At 38.2% G+C, this 12,812-nt stretch overlaps 1 long non-coding RNA gene across 1 annotated transcript; it reads right to left on the bottom strand.

Annotated features, from left to right (window-relative positions):
- Positions 1 to 11,548: 11,548 nt before the first annotated feature.
- LOC145008139 (uncharacterized) lies at positions 11,549 to 12,762 on the bottom strand. Its single transcript, XR_013663280.1, has 3 exons — positions 12,645 to 12,762; positions 12,319 to 12,451; positions 11,549 to 11,806 (listed from the first exon to the last, which is right to left on the bottom strand). It is a non-coding gene; the product is annotated as an uncharacterized LOC145008139 (long non-coding RNA).
- Positions 12,763 to 12,812: the final 50 nt, after the last annotated feature.

Raw genomic sequence — 12,812 nt, 5'->3', positions numbered from 1 at the left:
ACACCATTAGAATGAATGATTTACCAAATCAATCCTTATATATTTAATTAGTCTCTTTTGATCACAAAATTAATTCCAAATTTATTATTGATCAACACTAATTAAATCATATGATTTCATATTAATATATTAGAACTTATAATATATTACTAAATCATTAATAACATCTTCTCAATAGTACATCCTATCAAATTGTCCTAGTGATATGCAACCCAAATGGACCATGCTACTCTCGGGTCAAGTACATACCAATTATAGGTATGGGCTTAGACACTTAATTGAACAGTATCCCACTTGGATAAGTCTAATAACTATTATTTCAAGTATGACTCCACAACTCGACTAGCAGTCGTAGCTCTTAAAAGCTGCTGTCGAACTCTGACCTAGTCAATGAAGCATCCATTAGATAAGGGATCATATATTCCTCCATTCTAGATATAATATGGACTGAGACATGGATTATAATCCTTCTCTCTGTCCATATGTTGTTTCCCGATTTTTGATTTATGATGACCGACTAATTGAACAAATCAAATCAGTACAGGCTTGGCCAAGCACTTAGGGGTGTCATCACTTAATCATCGAAGGGCCCACAGATATCTCTTTTATCCACATGGGGGTAAAAGGAACGGATAAACTTCTACCCAAATGCTTACTTGTACGTACTCATCGAATTACACACAACAATATATTTTATAACACCAAGTTACTAGTGCGTTTACATATGTCAATGTGCAACTGACTTGTAACTACAACTCACATGTATAGGTTGCAAGAATATAAGATATTATCGTCTCACAATCACTCGTGATAAAATCCATGAAGTGATTCAGATGAGCGTGGGTTGAATCCAATACTCGAATCTTATTCCAGGAGTACTCATGAATACTGCAGCCACCTTGTCCTAGACAAACTACAGACCCATTCATGACAGTCTTGCCTTAATACCTACTTCCAAAGTATGATCGACTGTGGATGGTTTGAATAACCTAGTTATTTGGGAAGTCAAAACATGCAAAGTGAAACACAAGAATAATACTAATCCTATATGGCCCCAAAACTTTTTAGTGCCATATTGACTACTCATTATTCATTATATAATGTTTCTAATTATCAACTTAATACTTGAATTAAAAGAATAGCTATGCCATGCTCCAAGCATGCACACTATGTTTGTCTATGGTCCTGATTTTGTGAAATAGATCAATTGAAAAACATTTAAATGATGCTCATTTAACAATTCCAAATATTTATTGCAAGTGTAAGAATTCCAAATTCTTGTCACTGCTAAACTTTCATGTAATGCAGCCTTTGTAATGTCATGGTACCAAAGTCATAGAGACTTGGCCAATGATATTACAAAACTTTCCACTAGAGATTGATAACAAAGAAATTCCAAGGAAGCGAAGTCTCAAATGCAAATTACATTCCTTTGAACATCCTTCTTGCATTAAGTTTCCAAATCTTACACAAATTTAAAGAATAACTTCTACTTATGGAAACATTTTTATATTCCCATTTTGACTATCACTTCTGAACAAGAGTTGCCTCTTTTCAGAATATGTCAATATGGTTCATCCATTTTATACTTCTAACTACAAGCGACCAATCCTTGGCGAAACTTAGATTGTCCTTAATATTTGTTAGCCACTTTAGTCATATCCAGTTCTAGTCCTTTTCCCTCTTAATGCCCTAGGCATTTGGACAATTTAGAACAGATAAATATTATAGCACATGTAATCGATCCTATACCCGAAACATATTGGACACGATTCATAAAGACATGATACTTAACCAACCTTTTGCTACAATATTTCTATTTGCCATGTTCTCATAATTTGAATTATGAAAAGGGATGTCGTAATCATAATCAAATTTTGAGAACGCCATCAACACATCCATATATAGAATTTCCTTATGTTGAACCATTCCAACCTAACATTCATATATATATATATATATATATATATATATATATATATATATATATATATATATATATATATATATATATATATATCGTTTACTAAATTTGATTAAAATCTCAATGATTTTGAAATGAAGTATAATTTCCTCTCCCTTAATTATAGCAAAACTACTTTTAAAATCCACAACTTTACGAATTAAAACTTTTGTTTTACATAATTAACATTGCTAACATGCAACACTTACCATGATAATTATGCTTCTATTAGCATAATAATTATTATCTTACTGGCATAGCACTTATGCTCCCACTAGATTTTACATGTACACAGAAATCAACTGTACCTCTAGAAATCAATACTTATTGACTTTCATTATCAAAGTTTAGATTTCTAATACGAGATGCTTCGATATGACTCTATCTAGGCTTCTCAAACTCATACATCTTTCCTTAGATAGCTCAACATGTGAGTCTAAATAATTTTAGAACTTATAACAATAAGTCTCAAATGTTTAGACCTTTTGCCATTTCTCACAATTCGAATTTTGAAAAGGGATGTCGTAATCATAATCGAATTTGAGAATGAAAATATCACAATTGCTATCTCCTCAAAATCTACTTAGTGAAAGTGTTTCCTCACAATCATTTTCATGAAGCGGGGAGAAACCTTATGACACTTAGATTTTATGGTGTATGTGTTCCTATCCATGAGAATTTGTCAAACCATAATCATAAGACTAGGTTTGTGATAAATCCAAACTCTTATGGACTGAACATGTTTACTCTTAATTTCTTGCCACCTGGCAGCACAAGGGCCTACCATGTCTTCCAAGTTGTTAAGCAGCTCGCCCATACCAATCAATGAAACTTTCATTGATCCAGGTGCTTTGCTTTGTGCAAACATATGAGAACTCATAGAACTCACATGCATAGTCAACTTTTACTGGAATGAGCAAAAAAATAAGAATATGTCAACACGATAGGTTACAAACCTCAAGTTGTGTGCTAGCGATAAACAATAGGTTTTATTCTTGATTAGTTCTTGAAACTTGTCAAGATCTTTAAGACTCCCACTGACCTCTTGACATATAAGATTATCTTGTCAAGAATCATTCCTTGAAAAAAAATATTCAAGAGTTAGTGTGGATCTGTATCAAGATAAACACTTCACATAATTGGTTTTAGTTGGTCTTTTGTCCTTACCAAGACATCACAACTTTCCAATTTCAAATGTACAAGAGTAAGAAACAATTTAATCTACATATGATGAGTGTTATAAACCTTCTTAAGATTATGTCACTCAAGTTACAATCGGTTTAATAATCTGTTTTATGAATTATTAAATTAAAAATGAAATTTTAGGCCTTGGATTTTGAGATGTTACAATTATGGTTAGATTTGAATTTGGGATAGGTGTCTTAACGGATTAAGGCATAAAAGTTGTAAAGTATGGACTAGGCAGAGTACGTCGGCCATACTCTTGGCTACGCCCCATGTAGCTAGGCCTGTTTCCATTGGTTGTTGATTTGAGTTGTACGCCCCACGTAAGAAGGAGTATGCCCAATGTACGTGCTAGGCAGTTGATTTTTGCTGACTTTTGACTTTTGGTCAAATTTAGGGTTTTGGACCATTGAAGGGGCAAAATGCTCTTTTCCCTTAAAGGGCGTAGTTGTGGAATTTGGACTTGTTAGTTGAGTTGAGAACCTTAATTATTAATTAGGGTTAATTGTTTTTTTATTAGGCAGAGTCTTGTTCCCCAGTCGGGTGTGAGATTTATTTGTTATTAGTAAGGTTCTAAATTGTGTGAGGCATGGTGTGGCAGCAAGGCCAAGCCTCAAGCTTAACGATCCATGTCGTTTTTCAAGGTGTGATGTAAGGTGGCGATTTTGTATTAATTTAAAATTATATTACCACATAAATATAAATTTATATTAAATAAAACTACTTTTTAGAAGTGTTAGATCAATAACTAATAACAAAAAGCTAACAAAAACCACAATACTTGCATCTCCGATTAGAAAAGACATAACAAAGAGCAAAAAACCGTGTCTCAAACGAAAAAAACATGCGCCATAACATGCCTTGGTGTGCCATATCACACCTTTCCACTCGCCACACCTAACAACAATGTTGTAAGGCTTTTCCTAATGGCGAAGCCATGCCTCACGCCATGACGCACCTTTTAGAACACTGGTATTCAGTATCAACTGAGTCTCATCACTTATTCTTACCAGTGTGGTAGAATAGTTGTATTTGTAATGACCAGTTGGGTGTAACTATTACTATTGTGTTATGTTGTTTAAGCGTGACTGAGACTGCGAATAGTCTCCATGGTTGCTGATAACCCACCGAGCGTGCCGTTTTCCTACTATGACTGCTGATAGTCCCCAGGATTTCTGATAACCCATAGTTGTTTATTTATGTTATGTTGTATGTGGTATCTTGGGGAACTCACTAAGCTTCGTGCTTATAGTTGTTAATATATGTGTTTCAGGTATTTTTGAGGATCACAGGAAGGCGAATGTGTGATTGTATACACTTGCTGGGAGATTTATTACTGGGGCATTTTGTTATACATTGATATTTTGTGGTGATGATTTGTATTTGACACTTATGTTTTTGATGACTTGGTTTATGAACAATATTTTGGTAATTTAAAATGAAAAAATTGTTTCAAAATTTGAGGTGTTACACCTAGTTTGGTATACGATATGATATCCTTATATATAGAAAAAAAAACTCTATTTTTTCTCTTCTTCTCTAACTCTAACATCGCTCATGATACAACCTCATACTTTCCAAATGAAGCCATTTCCAACCACAACTCTCATGACTTACAACCCATTTTTACAAATAATCTCTCAGATATCACCTAACTAACATTTGCCAACTATTTGACATGGAGCCTTCAAATCAGATCTCTTCTTGAGGGTTATGGTCTTTATTTCATTGTTAACATGAAGTCTTACCAACACCTACAATTTACTAAAATGGATCCACATCTCTAAAATAAGAATATTTAACATGGAAAAGACAAGATCGCTTCATCTTTATTGATTTTCTCAGTGCCATATCAGTTACCTTACAACCTTTTATTTCTTGCATTACCTCTTCCATTGAAGCATGATAAACATTGGTAAACACATATGCCAAACCCTTATGTGATGACATCAAAGAACTAACGGAAAAAATAAAATAAATATAAGAAATGATCAAAACTAGGCACTTAATATTTGTAGGAAGCCAAGGCTCATGAATATGAACTAGCAATTCTTGGTAAACCAAGTGACAAAGAGGACATACTTGAGCAAATTCTCGAAGGTAGAGAAACATAGCAAGAGTTACATAGCTATAAAAGTATGAGAGGATAAGAATGATTATTGTGTATGAGAGAATAAGAAGTGACTGTTATATGTTTTCTATTGAAAGAGGGTTATATAAATACAACTAGGTTATAACCCGTGTACTACACGGGACAACGTAAAATAACTTTGAAAATTAATAAACCTTAAAAATAATAATACATTTTGCCAATAGGAATGTGCACGATAGTAAAATGGTATTAGCCCTTAATCATAGATAAGAAACAAAAAATAGTCATAAAGGAATTCCTATATATGATAACAAAGAAATTGAATGATTAAATGAGGATTCCATGTTTTGATCAACGATGTTCTTCAATTTTGAATATGTTTGCGATCTCTAAAATTTGTCATTGTTTTATTGCACAATGCGACATATTGGATATCAATGAGGATGTCATTTATTTGTATGATTCTAAAAATCCTTCTCATCGACTCACAAATATAGTATTGTCGTAAGTGTATCATCGCATTTTTGCATTCTGGTCGAAGTAAGAGGATTGACCACAATGTGAAAATGGAGTTGCCATGACACGCCTTCTTGATTTTTGGTAACTTTATGATTTTGATCCTTATTAGCTACATATTTTCCTTATATTCTTCAACTAAGAATTTATCTATGAAAATATGATTTCAAATGAGTAATAAAACCATGAATTTAAAGGAGTAATTAAAAAAATAAAGTAAAACCATGAATTTAAAAGAGTAATAAAAAAAATATCTACCTGATATGTAGCACCTGGTTCCTGGTACGTAAAAATTCATCTTAGTGTTTTTTTCATTTTTAGCCTTGGACTCGACGAGTTGTAGGTCCGACTCTCCGAGTAGAGATGTAATCCGGAACACGTTTAAGTTGGCGACTCGGCGAGTCCCCGTTGTCTGATGAAACCCTAAATTTCGAGGGTTTGCACCCTATTTAAACCCTCTTATCCGCCCCTAAGCTCGCCCCCTTCACCCTCAGAGCTCCCAACATCGTTTATACCCATATTCCTTGTGAGATTGAAGTGTTTTGGTGTGTTCTTGAAGATTTTGAGGAGAAAGAAGAGGAGAAGGAGGCCAGGCATCTTTGTGTCATCTCAGCGTTTTCCTTGAGGTATAACTCGTTTCCCATCTGTTTTCATGCTTGTAGTCTCTATTAGCTACATGAAAGTCCTTCTTGAGCCATTCCCTAAGCTTGTTTGTGCATTGTGGATTGTAATAAGTTGTTAGCCTCTAGATCTAGGCATGATTGAGTCCCTGGAGCTTGGATCTACTGCCTCTATGGAGTCATATTGCATGAAAGCCCTAGATCTACTCTTTTGGTGCATTTTGAGCCCTAAAAACCTTCATTGGTGATTATTTACACGTAAAGTTGGAAACTTTACGTGTAATTCATGCCCTAGAAACCCAGATCTGTGAACGGTATGAGCTGGATTCAAGAAAAATCGAGTGTATAGTAATTGCATGTGGCCGACTCAGCGAGTTGTCCCTCGGACTCGGCGAGTCAAGTCGCGAGTCCCCGAGTTTTCCCCCTTTTCATGTGAGTCAATGCCATGACTCGGCGAGTTCAGGGCAATCTTCTTGCCTCAAGAACAGACTCATCGAGTTGTTCATACAGCTCGACGAGTCTCAACATAGAGTGTTCTTCGGATGAAGAAGAATTCGACGAGTTGTTTATACAACTCGGCGAGTAGGATGAAGGACTATTGGCCTTTAGCTTGGAAGGAAAAATCGTCAAGTCAATGCCAAACTCGACGAGTAGAGACGGGATAGTGGTCAGACAAAGGGATAGGGACTCGGCGAGTCGGGTCAACTGGAAGATGACTTTGACTTTAACTCATGGTCTGGTTAAGGGTAAATGGTCAGTTTACCCTGAGGTCGGTTAGTAGTGGTGGGTCTAAGGCCACAAGTCCGACCCACAAGTAAGAGATGTATGATAGATGATTATCTTTGTGATATCATCTAGGTTTGCTACTACCTGATATGTTATATGCTAGCATGATATGCTGTATGTGATAGTAGTAGAGTTCGGTTGTTAGGACCGAAGGGTAGTCAGACACCCCAGGTATGTCTCACAGTATATGATGATATGTTTGCATGCTGGCTAGTTATGTTATATGTGATAGTAGCAGTAGGGGGTGAAATAGTCCCCGAGGTTCGGTCGTCAGGATCGAAGGGTAGTTAGCACCCTAGAATGGCTTGACATGGGTAGTCAGCACCCCAGAATGGCTTGACACGGGTAGGCCGGCACCCCATAATGGCCGTACCGGGTAAGTCGGGCACCCTATAAATGCCTGGCAATATGTATGATATGCGATTGTATGGTATGCGGTATGATGGGGGAACTCACTAAGCTTCGTGCCTACAGTTTTCAGTTTTGGTTTCAGGTACCTCTTCTTCGAAGGGGAAAGAGCTGGCGCGGTAGCGGCCCATCACACACACGCTTGTATTCCACACCATGAGATCTTCCTGGGGATTGTACTATGATGCTGTTATGTTTTTATAAACTGTTTTCCAGACACGCAGACTTTTATGAAATGATGTGGTTGGTGTATGTTTTACTACTAATGTTTTGCTAAGTATATGTTTTCAAAAATGAAATTTCTGGCTCGTATTATTGGGATGTTACAAGCTGGTATCGGAGCCCTGGTTTGAGGGATTCGGACACGCCTTCGGTGGTGTTTGAACTCAAATCAAGGGATTAAAAGATTTTAAAGAAGAAAATATTTTCTGAAAATCTAAGTAAAGACTTTTAAGAAGGAACGAAGTGTGTGACGTGTGCGACCGGCCGAGCTCAAGTAAGTATTCCCCAATGTACCCATATAGGTTTATATATGTTTATCAGTTCCTGTAGAACAACATGGTAGAATAGGACTAAGGATCTAGGAGTGATGCCTTATGTGCCCGCTTTATGTGCTTCAGTATATGAAAATTTTGCATGCTAGAATTGAGTAGACAGCAGTAGGGTAGCCTGTTTAGGTTATGCCTGATAGTACGAGTTTATCATTGTATGCTAGTTTAGTTTTTCTCTACGAGGATATAGTTGCTTAAGATTGTTTCCTTTTGTCTAAATGTTGTTTGCTTTGTGCTATGTGGGCTTTGAGTGATGGGAGTTAGCTGTTAGGTGAATACGTTAAAGTCACATGTGATTAGGGTTGAATAATCTCAGAGTGTTGGATTTGACCCTATTGCGTAGCTCTTGTTTGAGTCCTAACCGTTGTAGCGATGAGTCCCTTACTCGAAGGATTATCCGAGCCTCGTCACATGTGATTGTATTCAGGTAATAGCTAATTGGCATCACAAAGAGACCTTCAACAGCTGAGGACTGGGTTGGGTGGAGTCAGAGGTTTCCTAGGGAAAGCCTAGGATAAGAGTAGCAGTTATCAGCGGTAGTGGAAGGGACCTGGTAGAGTCAAGGCAGTCTTTGGAGAAGGTACGGATAGATGTGGAAGGTAGTATGGGCCCGTACTACTGAAAGCAGAGGATCCGTACCCGAACCGAGGAAGGCCAAGATAAGACCAAGGAACTTGTAGTAGGTGTGATCCCTCCAGAGGTATCAGTATCGCTAACAGTTGTTATTTCTTTTGTATTTCAGAATGGTGGTACTACGCCCGAGGCCAGCAGTTGGCAGTACAAAAGAGGGATCAGGTTCGGGATCAGGTTCCGAGCTAGTAGATAAGGGGCTACGTGAGTTCATCGCGTCAGAGATCACCAGAGGCATCCTTGAGTCGACCCCCATTATCTTCGGGTCGATCAAGGAAGGGATATTGGAGATGATGGAGGATCGCCTCAGGGCATTCAGGAGCGACATGACATCTGGCCAGTCAGGATCCCGCACACTGTTCTTCAAGGACTTCAGGGGCAATGGTGCGCCGGATTTTCACAGGGCGAAGGACCCCATAGTTGCCAGACGAAGGATTGCAAACATTGAGTCTGCACAGACGATTAGCTTCTGCCCTGAGGGGTCGAAGGTGAGGTTTGCGGCAGGGTGTTTACGAGATCGAGCTAGGGATTGGTGGGAGTCCGTGAGTGACTCGTTGGGAGTCTCGGCTGTCGAGGCTATGATCTGGTCGGACTTTGCGACCAGGTTCAGGATAGAGTTTACGCCGGCTGTCGAGCTTCAACAGCTGGCCAGGGAGTTCTTGGATATGAGGCAGACGACGAAGACTGTAGCGGAGATCACCGCTAAGTTCCGGGAGAGGGCATTATTAGTGCCCTAGTATGCGGGTGATGAGGACATGAGGAGGGCCTCCTACCATGACATGCTCCGAGCTGATATTCGAGAGCATGTTAATTTTTCAGCTTGCCCTACCTTGGACTCTATGATTGCCAGGGAGAGGGAGATAGAGAGATAGATCTGGAGCACGTCCGGAAGAGGAAGACAAAGGAGGCCAGGCATCTTTGTGTCATCTCAGCGCTTTCCTTGAGGTATAACTCGTTTCCCCTCTGTTTTCATGCTTGTAGTCTCTATTAGCTACATGAAAGTCCTTCTTGAGCCATTCCCCAAGCTTGTTTGTGCATTGTGGGTTGTAATAAGTTGTTAGCCTCTAGATCTAGGCATGATTGAGTCCCTGGAGCTTGGATCTACTGCCTTTATGGAGTCATATTGCATGAAACCCCTAGATCTACTCTTTTGGTACATTTTGAGCCCTAAAAACCTTCATTGGTGATTATTTACACGTAAAGTTGGAAACTTTACGTGTAATTCATGCCCTAGAAACCCAGATCTGTGAATGGTATGAGCTGGATTCAAGAAAAATCGAGTGTATAGTAATTGCATGTGGCCGACTCAACGAGTTGTCCCTCGGACTCGGCGAGCCAAGTCGCGAGTCCCCGAGTTTTCCCCCTTTTCGTGTGAGTCAATGCCATGACTCGGCGAGTTCAGGGCAATCTTCTTGCCTCAAGAACATACTCAGCGAGTTGTTCATACAGCTCGGCGAGTCTCAGCATAGAGTGTTCTTCGGATGAAGAAGAACTCGGCGAGTTGTTCATACAACTCGGCGAGTAGGATGAAGGACTATTGGCCTTTAGCTTGGAAGGAAAACTCGTCGAGTCAATGCTAAACTCGACGAGTAGAGACGGGATAGTGGTCAGAAAAAGGGATAGGGACTCGGCGAGTTGATAGGCCAACTCGGCGAGTCAGGTCAACTGGAAGATGACTTTGACTTTAACTCATGGTTTGGTTAAGGGTAAATGGTCAGTTTACCATGAGGTCGGTTAGTAGTATTTGACTAAGTGTTTGGTGGGAATTGCAGCCGGAGGATTTCTGGAGCAGTAGCAGCAGACAGACCATTCCCACACAGACCATCAGCTACCACGAGGTGAGTTACCTTCCAGTAGCGGTGGGTCTAAGGCTACAATGCCGACCTACCAGTAGGAGATGTATGATAGATGATTGTCTTTGTGATATCATCTAGGTTTGATACTACCTGATATGTTATATGCTAGCATGATATGTTGTATGTGATAGTACTAGAGTTCGGCTGTTAGGACCGAAGGGTAGTCAGACATCCCACGTACGTCTGATAGTATGTGATGATATGTTTGCATGCTGGCTAGTTATATTATATGTGATAGTAGTAGTAGGGGGTGAAATAGTCCCCGAGGTTCGGTCCTCAGGACCGAAGGGTAGTCAGCACCCCAGAATGGCTTGACATGGGTAGTCAGCACCCCAGAATGGCTTGATACGGGTAGGCCGGCACCCCGAAATGGCCGTACCGGGTAGGTCGGGCACCCCAGAAATGTCTGGCAATATGTATGATATGCGATTGTATAGTATGCGGTATAATGGGGGAAATCACTAAGCTTCATGCTTACGGTTTTCAGTTTTGGTTTCAGGTTCCTCTTCTTCGAAGGGGAAAGAGCTGGTGCGGTAGCGGCCCATCACACACACGCTTGTATTCCGCACCATGAGATCTTCCTGGGGATTGTACTCTGACGTTGTTATGTTTTTATAAACTGTTTTCCAGACACGCACACTTTTATGAAATGATGTAGTTGGTGTATGTTTTACTACTAATGTTTTGCTAAGTATATGTTTTCAAAAATGAAATTTTTGGCTCATATTATTGGGATGTTACATGATAGAAATCCCAATTATTCAAGGCCTGTCAATAGCCCAAAAGTAATTGTTCATGGTGTGTGCACACGAAAAAAGAACTATGTTTTATAGTCCAAGAACAGTCATAAAATGAAGTAGAATGCTTTTTATAGTAGGTTGCAATAAAAAAAAACTATTTTTCTGTAAGATGCTATAAAATGCTATTTTTAGTCCCAAAACAATAAAAAAGCTTTGTTTTTCACTTCCAAAATTTGACCGATTTTAAGCAACCGGTTAAATCTTCAACTGAGGGTGTCTTGAACTTTTTGGGTTCTTCACAATTTTGCCGATGGTTCCCTTAATGAGTGTTGGCTGCTTATCGGTCTCCGGTTGTTTTTGTTTTCGTTGGTCTGATTTGGTGGTCTTGGCACATGTAATTATGCTTTTCTAGTTTGGTAATTTGGTGCATTTTTTGTGTCTTTGATGTTTTCCCCCGACCTGTTTTTAGAAGATATGCAGTCTTTGTAACGCTTCATCAACTATGCAATCAATATATATATATATATATATATATATATATATATATATATATATATATATATATATATATATATATATCAACCTTTTATTCATAGACTTATTAAGTTGTAAAAACACAAAAACAAGATCAGGTTGAGCAAGATGGAGAGCTTGGTTGAATTCATAGACCTATTAGGTTGTAAAAACATGAAAACATAAATATTCAAGGGTTACCTTGTCACCCCCTAAGTAAAAATAGATTTCGTGGAGTAATGGGTTACCTTGTCAGATGAATAAGAAATGGATTAAATGTGAGATGAAAATATGTCTAGTTCTTAATTGCAAGGAAACATAAGTTCGGATAGAAACAGGAGAAACGAAGGAGTGCAAGAAAATAAATGCTTTATTTTAGTGTAGTTTAAGTCATTAATCCAAAGACTTCACCGGATTTGAAAAAATAAATAAAAATAAAAAGGGAATATATCAGAAACCTGAAGAGAAATTATCACCACCAAGGTCAATATCTTCGAGGGATTTTACTAGCAACAATGAAATATAACCGCTCTTCACCACATCAATATCCATCTTAATCAAGTCAGTTGCTTACATCTCCACCTGATTACCCTACAATTAATAAGAAAAGAGTGTAACATCCACCTTTCAATCTATCACCTTAATCAGAAAGATTATACGAACCCAAAAATTGGTTACTCTACAATTAATAACAAAAGTGTGTCAAAACAAAGAAAAAGAACTACCCAAAAGCAGAAAAGCCATACGACAGATGATTATTAAAGAAAAAACAGAAATACCAAACCTGATATGCATCATCTTGTAGTGACTTAATCGATGCAAAATAGAAAAATGAAAGAAGATCTGGTTTCCAAAAATATCAAACAAAGCTTATTAACAATTCTTCGTTGAGGAATCTTAGCTGAAATTTCAATTTTGGGCGTGGATTAAAGTTGAACAACAATCATAAATC

Source organism: Lactuca saligna, chromosome 8, assembly GCF_052625555.1.
Source record: "Lactuca saligna cultivar CGN05327 chromosome 8, ASM5262555v1, whole genome shotgun sequence".
In the NCBI taxonomy this organism is placed as follows: domain Eukaryota; kingdom Viridiplantae; phylum Streptophyta; class Magnoliopsida; order Asterales; family Asteraceae; genus Lactuca; species Lactuca saligna.
The sequence above is the reverse complement of the archived record's forward strand: the minus strand, read 5'-3'. Positions and strand labels throughout refer to the sequence as shown.